Genomic DNA, 7,842 nt, shown 5'->3' on the forward strand with positions numbered 1-7,842 from the left:
AATTGATGCTTCTGCATGTAAAAAATTGAGCAGAGCCAACGGTGCTAGTAACAAATGGGGATCCTAAACAAAATGTCTCACCAGAGGAACAGCTTTACAGGCACATGGCTCCAGGCACCAAAACCCAGTGGACCTGTCTGGGAGAGTGAATATTCATCCCCAGTTTTTCATTTGAGGGGGGAGATGCTGATTATGTGGATTATACAGTGTGCTCTAGCTAAAAACAATCCCAAACTAAACATCAGAGGCCAAATTCATCCACTGACCTCAGCAGAGTTACACTAGGGATGACCATGGTTCAAGGTTTCCAATGCAGAAACAGCCATCTGGCTAATACCATCCTGTAGCCAAGTTGGCAGCTTGGAGTGTTCCCAAGACTGTCCCATGGGAAGAAAGCAGGGCAGTGACTGCTGCTTGTATTTCTCTTGAAGGCAATATGCCAGACTTCAGAGCAGTTCACTGCCAAACAGACTTTTTAAATAGAATATCCCTTAGTAATAAAATGAGATTAAAAGGCACTATTTAATCTTACAGACATCTGAGCATTCAGGGCTCTAACAGAATTACACAGACTAAAGCAACATGTGGTTAGAAGGACTATGTTATCTGCTGCTCCCACCACTGTAACACTATAAGGAAAATGTCTTCCTAATTCTAATTTTGAACCTGCTGGAGTTTCTCTATGACCCTTCTTTTACTTGTCAAGTATAGTGTGTAATGGTACTTCATTTTTGATGTGAGGAATATGTAGATCATCATGGCTAGGTCTGCATCTAGCAGGAAAGAAGTGTTTCCTGCACACTAGAAAATGGAAAAAGGCATTTACTGTCATTATTTGGGTGGTCATGAGGCAATGAAAAATCCAGCAGCATCCTGAGAAAGTGCCCTACATAAAGGAATAGACAGCAGATACCATTTATGGTCATATAGTATAACTTTGGCAGTTTCTTAAACAAATTTCTCGTTTCCTACCAGCCCCTCCATGTTCTCTAGCTTGTGTTTCTAGCCAGTTGTTTTGCATTCAGCTGCTATCTTTTCTAGTATCAGAAATAAAGTTGATGGCATTATGTGCATCAGTGATACAGATGCACATCACCAATTAACTGTTGTTGGAGTCCACAGTATCACACATTGTCCCTAAGCAGACTAACATGCATGTCAAGCAGAATGGAAGGTGTTTTGGGGCTTGTAAGTCTCCATGTGTGAGTGCCCATGAGGAGGAGACACAGTTGCCCATCACAACTGGGGGGAGTAGTAGATATGCTGCAGGGTAGGGCTAGGATTCAGAGTGACCTAAATAAATTGGAGGACTGGGCCAAAAGGAATCTTATGAGGTCCAACAAGGACGAGTGCAAAGTCCTGCACTTAGGACAGAACAATCCCATGCACCAGTACAGGCTGGGGGCTGACTGGCAGTGCAGCAGCTCTGCAAAAAAGGACCTGGGGGTTACAGTGGACAATAAGCTGAATATGAGCCAGCAGTGTGCCCTGGTTGCAAGAAAGCTAATGGCATACTGGTCTGCACTGGTCGGTGTGTTGCCAGTAGGCCAAGGGAAGTGATTTTTCCCCTTTATTCAGCACTGGTGAAGCCACATTTGGAGTATTGCATTCAGTTTTGGGCCCCCCACTCGGAAAGGATTTGGACAAATTGGAGAGAATCCAGTGGAGAGTGATAAAAAATGGTGAGGGGACTGGGGGACATGACTTATGAAGAAAGACTGAAGGAACTGAGCTTATTTAATCTAGAGAAGAGGAGACTGAGAAGGGATTTAATAACAGCCTTCAAGTACCTGAAGGGGTGTTCGAAAGAGGATGGGGCTAAACTGTTCTCGGTGGTGGCAGATCACAAAACAAGGAGCAATGGTCTCAAGTTGCAGGAAGGAAATTTAGGTTAGGTATTAGGAAGATTTTTCGCACTAGGAGGGTAGTAAAGCACTGGAACAGGTTACCCAGAGAGGTGGTGGAACCTCCATCCTTGTAGGTTTTCAAAACCCGGCCAGACAAAGTTTTACTTGGAATTATTCAGTTGGGGCTGGTCCTGATTTGAACGGGGGGTTGGACTAGATGACCTCCTGAGGTCCCTTCCAACCCTAACTTTCTACGATTCTATGATTCTATGAGCCCACTGTATTCTCAAAGATGAACAAGTCTAGTCCACTTTGTGTGATTGCACTCCATTGTAGCAGGTCTCTTAAATCAGCTGTGCCTAATGAGCAACTGAGGCAAAACGTTTAGTAGAGCTGATAACATTAGCAAAGCTAAAGAGCATTAAATACTAAGTTTTGCGGCTGTCACACTGGGGATCTACGTTTGCTACTCAGCTCCCTGGATTCAGACCACAGCAGAAATTGGCTCCTCTCAGGCCACTCTGGTTTATAGTCTGAGTGGCATAGTCTGATGGATTATGGAAGGAACAGTGCTGAGGACTCTTAATTACTCCAGTGAGCTCAAGAATTGCTGTGATGCAAGAGAAGATGAGAGGAATCATAGAATCAAAGGACTGGAAGGTACCTGAAAGATCATCAAGTCTGGTCCCCTGCCATGGGCAGGAAGTTATTGGGACAATCTTAACAAGGTGCTTATCCAGCCTCATCTTGACTGCACTACCTCTGCTGGGAGGGTGTTCCAGATTCTGGTAACCCTTACGGAAAAAAAGTTTTTTCTTATGTCCAGCCTAAATTTTCCCTCTTTTAGCTTGTGCCCATTGGTCCTCATCCTCTCTTGAGGTGCCTTCCTGAAAAGTTGTTCCCCTGATGATGCTCCCCCCTGATTCTCACCCCTGATGTACTTGTAGGTAGCTATCAAGTCACCTCTTAGCTTTCTCTTACTCAGACTGAACAGGCCCAGTTCCCAGAGTCTCTCCTCATAGGGCCTGTTTTCCAGGCCTCTAATCATACAAGTGACCCGTCTTTGTACTGTCTCGAGCTTAGCCCTCCTCAGCTTGACTCAGCTGCCACCCACCGCTGCTTGCTCCTGCCTACCTGCTGTGGTCCCTGCTTACCTCCCAATTCTGTGCTGGTGGGGTCAGGGTCCGTCAGAGGGTCTTCCGGGGGTCTTCTGCTCTTGGAGGGTGTAATGGGCTTCCACCCAAACGTCTCCACAGACAGCCAGTGCAAACTGAAGGGTTTTTTTCAGTTGGGACCCTTTAAAGTCTTTAAATCTCACGGACTCTCGGAGAGAGTCTCAAGAAGAGAATGGGGAGAAATCCTGGAGGGCCTCCAAAATGACTAGTTCTCTGAGAGATCCCCCAAGAGAATAAACTGATATAAGGAGAAAGCCTGAAGCTTGCAACCATTTAAAATCTGTAACATTTCAGACTTAGGCATTTAGCAGGGTTCCTTAAAAATCAGCCACAAAATACCTAACCATGTTTTCTAAATAACCCACAGTTTTGACAGACAGGTCCAAAAACACCAGCAGTGAGGGAAAGTCTCCTAGCCCATGAGAAACTCAACTTCAGAAGCATCTCTAGGGTATTTTGCCAGTCAGTAGCATGACTTTTAATGGCCAGTTCCCAGATTTCTTCCATTAGTAATTCCGTGCACTGATGCATTTGCCACCTGTGCAAACTGTAAGTTTCACCTGTGATACTCTTCAGATGTAATGCTTGAATTATAATGTATAGAACATAAGAAACCAATATGCTTGATAAGAAACCAATATGCTTGACAGCACCTTCTAGTTTCCAAGGGGGTCAACTCTCAGGAATCAAAGCTGCGGGCTGGCATTGGGAATAAAACCTCTTTTCTAACTGGATTTTATTTTCGTGCAGGGTGGCTGGGGAATAGCCATTTTAGTACAATGAGAATACATGTTATAGACCACTTTAGAAATAATCTCTTTAGCTTTTGAAGGTTTGCATTATTTCCTTGTTGCCTGATAAAACAACAAGAAATCGATAAAAGAAACAACAAAGAGGAAATCCCACACTCATTCTTGGGAGCCAACATAATGCTTGGCAGATGCATTGGTAGAGCTAAGCAAATATTGTGGTTTTTTTTAAATCCACAAATCCCCATTCATATGTTTAAATGGGCATAGATGTGGGCTTTTTAAAAGCAGAAGGTTGACTTAAAATATTGCTAGCAGACTGTACCAGGGTACAGTTGTGCTCAGCCATTTGCCTGTTAGAAAACCCTGATAGGATGTTCAGGCCCCAACTCCAGACCCACCCACCACAACTTGTTGTTGAACTGGAGAATTCTTGTCCTGGGATCTTCTTATTCTGCTAGGGGTGGTAGTGCTTGTCCACTTGGCTCACTTTAATACATGGAGTCCACCAACAGAGAAGCGTGATGTTGCTGTCTCTATGATGCCTTGTTGGATGAGGGTGTATTTTCTCCCCTTGGACGCAACAACCCATAAGGGAGGACCCAGTCTCCTCAATCCCAAAAAACACTGTCCAGGGCCTAAGGGGCTCAGGGCCTATTAGGGGCTCCTCCACCCCTATACTCCCTCCACAAACCTCCATGTCTTTCTAGTTCTGGAGCCCAAGATCAGGCTGGGAGCACTTCAAGTGGCACTCAATCTCCATGCTGGAGCCAGAGTGCTTCCTGGGAGGCCTAAGAGTCTATTTAGAACAAATATACAAAAATGTGGGTAGAACTGCTGCCCCTCACCAGTCCTTAGTGTTCGCTCAGCTTCTTCTCCAAGGCTGCTCACTCTCCTGCTCATCTCACTTTTGTAGTTGCCTCTGCGATGCTCCAGCTGGCCAGGGTCAGGTACTTCTGGTGCTGCTGTTCCTGGCTCCTGCAGGTAAGGGGGAACCTGCTAGCTGGGGAAAGTCCTCACTACAGCCAAATTCCCAGGTGTCCCCCAGGTTCCACCCAGGGCTTCCCCTGGGGTGTCAATGCAGCCCTGACCCCACTCTCCAGTGGGTCCAATTATGGAGATGGACCAGTTAGTCCTTTGCCCCAGAAGAGGACACTCTCCATTTGGAGCCAGCTCAGGCTGAGCCCTGGCGGGACCAAGAGTATTGGCTTTGGCCCTAGTCCCTCATGGCAGAGGAGGAAAGGACTTGCTCCTCATTGCCTTGGGCATTGGATCCTGTTCACTGGCAGGCTTCAGGACTTGCTCCAGTAAAGGGTAGGTTGTGAACAAGTTTGTTTCCTGCTCCTTTTCCCTTACTCTATCACATATGTCCCCCCACTTTAAGCTGCGGGCATCTCTTGGATGTGTACTTAGCTGCAGGATTTTTACTCCCTTGGTGTTCTTTCTTTCTCCATCTCTCTCTGGGTTTGACTATATGTTGTCCATGTGCTGCCAGGAACGAAAATCTACCACAACTTTCTTTTCGCCTGGCCTGTATTCTATTTTGAATCGATAAGGCTGTAAGGAAAATGCCCACCTCATGATCTGTTCATTATCTGATTTGCTAGTCTGTAACCATTTGTGGGGCGCACAATCGGTTACTAATGTAGACTCCTGACCCAAGAGGTAGTATTGGAACAGTTCTACACCCCAGTTAATGGCCAAGCATTCCCTCTCAATTGTTGCCTATCATATTTGTTTCAGCAGTTTTCAGCTCACACAAGCTGTAGGTCTAGCCCCTCTGTTGATTCCTTATGTTAACACTGCTCCTAAGGCTGTTCCCAAGGCATCCATTTCCAGGATGAATGGTTGGCTAAAACCTGGCATAAACAAAATGGATTCCCCGCACAAAACCCTCTTGACTTGTTCAAATGACCTTTGTGCTTCTTGCATCCACCGAATTTCCTTACCCTGTTGACCTTTCGTTAAGTCTGTCAAGGATGCCATGACTTGGGAGAAGAGAGGGATAAGTTTTCTATAATGATTGGCCAGTGCTATAGAAGATTTGACTTGTTTTCGGGTCCTTGATGGACTATAGGACTGCAGGGCCTCCACCTTGTGGATCACTGGCTAGACTCTCCCCTGGCCCACAAAGAAGCCCAAATACTTGGTTTCTTTCTTACCCAACTGACACTTTTTTTAGCTGGCTGTTAAACCTGCTGCCTTCAGGTCTGTTAGTACTGCCTTCAAGTCGTTCAAGTGCTATGGCCAGTCATTCAAGAAGATTATGATAGATATGCTGCCACACTCTGGTGTGGGATCAATATCTTGTCCATCAGCCATTGAAAGGTGGTGGTGGCCCCACGTAGACTGAAGAGCATTCACTGGAATTCGAAAGACCCCAAGGGGTACCCAACACCCGCTTTTTGTGATCTTTCAGAGCCATTGGTCAGAACTGTCCCTCATTCCAGAGGGTTACACGGCCTTCATAGATGTTCTGAAATGCTTTCCCCTCTGTTTGGTCTCTTTCAAATTGGCCACACTCCATTGTCACTGTTTTTGTGGGGTTTCTCATCTCCATGTTCCACCATTCCCCCTGTGACTTTGGGCTGCTCTTGCTTGATGGATGCCATACTGTCTGTCATTGTCATCTTTTTTAAGATGATCTTAAGTTCAGGCCAATCCTTTCTGCATATCACAGGGATGGCAGACGATGTGTCAGTCCCACTGGAGTTCATGGGTTTTGCCCAGCACCATCAATTGTAGTTTTCTTCTCTGGTATACTTGGTTGTCCCCATGTATGCATATCACCTGTGTCAGGGAGCTTGGTGATACTTGCCTTGCAGTGATCAGGGTAGCTCTGACCAGAGTCTGGGTGCAACCAATGTCTATTATGACCTGGTACACCCGGCCTTTGATAATCACCAGAACTGTCAGGCAAGATAGGTGTCACCCAGCCACAGAACCAAAGCTACAATCCATAGGCTCTGATTTAGTTACTTCTTCTCTTACTATGATGGTCTTTCCCATGTACAGTCCTGTAGCAGGGCACTAAAGTGCCTGCTACTGATAATGGTAATATGGGCCAGCTGCCACTCACCAGGGCAGCAAAGGTGTGGGCTGCTAGGGCAACCAATTAGGTCAGCTGACCAGAAGGAGGCAGGGCCTGGCCTTTATAAACAAGCCAGGTTCAGGCCAGAGTCAGATCCCCTCTGGCAGCCTGAGGAGCAGGAGCTCTGCTGGAGTAAGCAGGGTTGACATAGTAAGGAAGCCGGATGGCTTGAGCAGTGTTGGGATGGTCATACGGGGTGAAGAGGACCCTGACAGGAAAATGGACGGAGGATAGCCAGGGTGGCTTAAGATTTGTGTTATGGCCAAGGGGCTTCGTGTTTTCGGTTTTGGAGTGTGAGGTTTCGTTTTTGTGGTTGTTGTTATACTGGAGGACTGGGCGAGGCTGTAGGGGTGGAGGAGGCCTCATAGGAACTCCCCAGTAGCGTGGGGGGTTCCTGGTGCTGCAGAGGGCGCTGCGTTTTGGGGTGTCCCGACCCCGGCCCCAGTGTGGGCGATTATCGGGACGAGCCCGGGGGGCCAGGTAAGGCTGAGGCCGCCTGAGCCCCGTTGTGAGGAGCCCAGTGGGTGTAAGACCCCAGGAAGGGGGTCTGGGGGCCAGGTAAGGCCAAGGCCACCTGAGCCCCAATTATGGGAGCGCGAGAAGCGCAAGCAGAGGCCCCAGTGTGGGCAGGGAGCGTGAGAAGCGCGAGCAGAGGCCCCAGTGTGGGCGGGGAGCATGAGAAGCATGAGCAGAGGCCCCAGTGCGGGCGGGGAGCGTGAGAAGCGCGAGCGAGGCCCCAGTGCGGGCGGGGAGCACGAGAAGCGCAAGCAAGGCCCCAGTGTGGGCAGGGAGTGCGAGAAGCGTAAGCGAGGCCCCAGTGCGGGCGGGGAGCACAAGGCACAGGCCCTGGTTGGGGGGAAGAGCGTGGGGAGTGCGAGGCACAGGCCCCGGTTGGGGGCGAGAGCGCGGGGAACATGAGGCACAGGCCCTGGTTGGGGGCGAGAGTGCAGGGAGCACGAGGCACAGGCCCTGGTTGGGGG

Source organism: Crocodylus porosus, unplaced genomic scaffold (genome assembly GCF_001723895.1).
Source record: "Crocodylus porosus isolate Cpor-Errol unplaced genomic scaffold, CroPor_comp1, whole genome shotgun sequence".
NCBI classification, from domain to species: Eukaryota; Metazoa; Chordata; order Crocodylia; family Crocodylidae; genus Crocodylus; species Crocodylus porosus.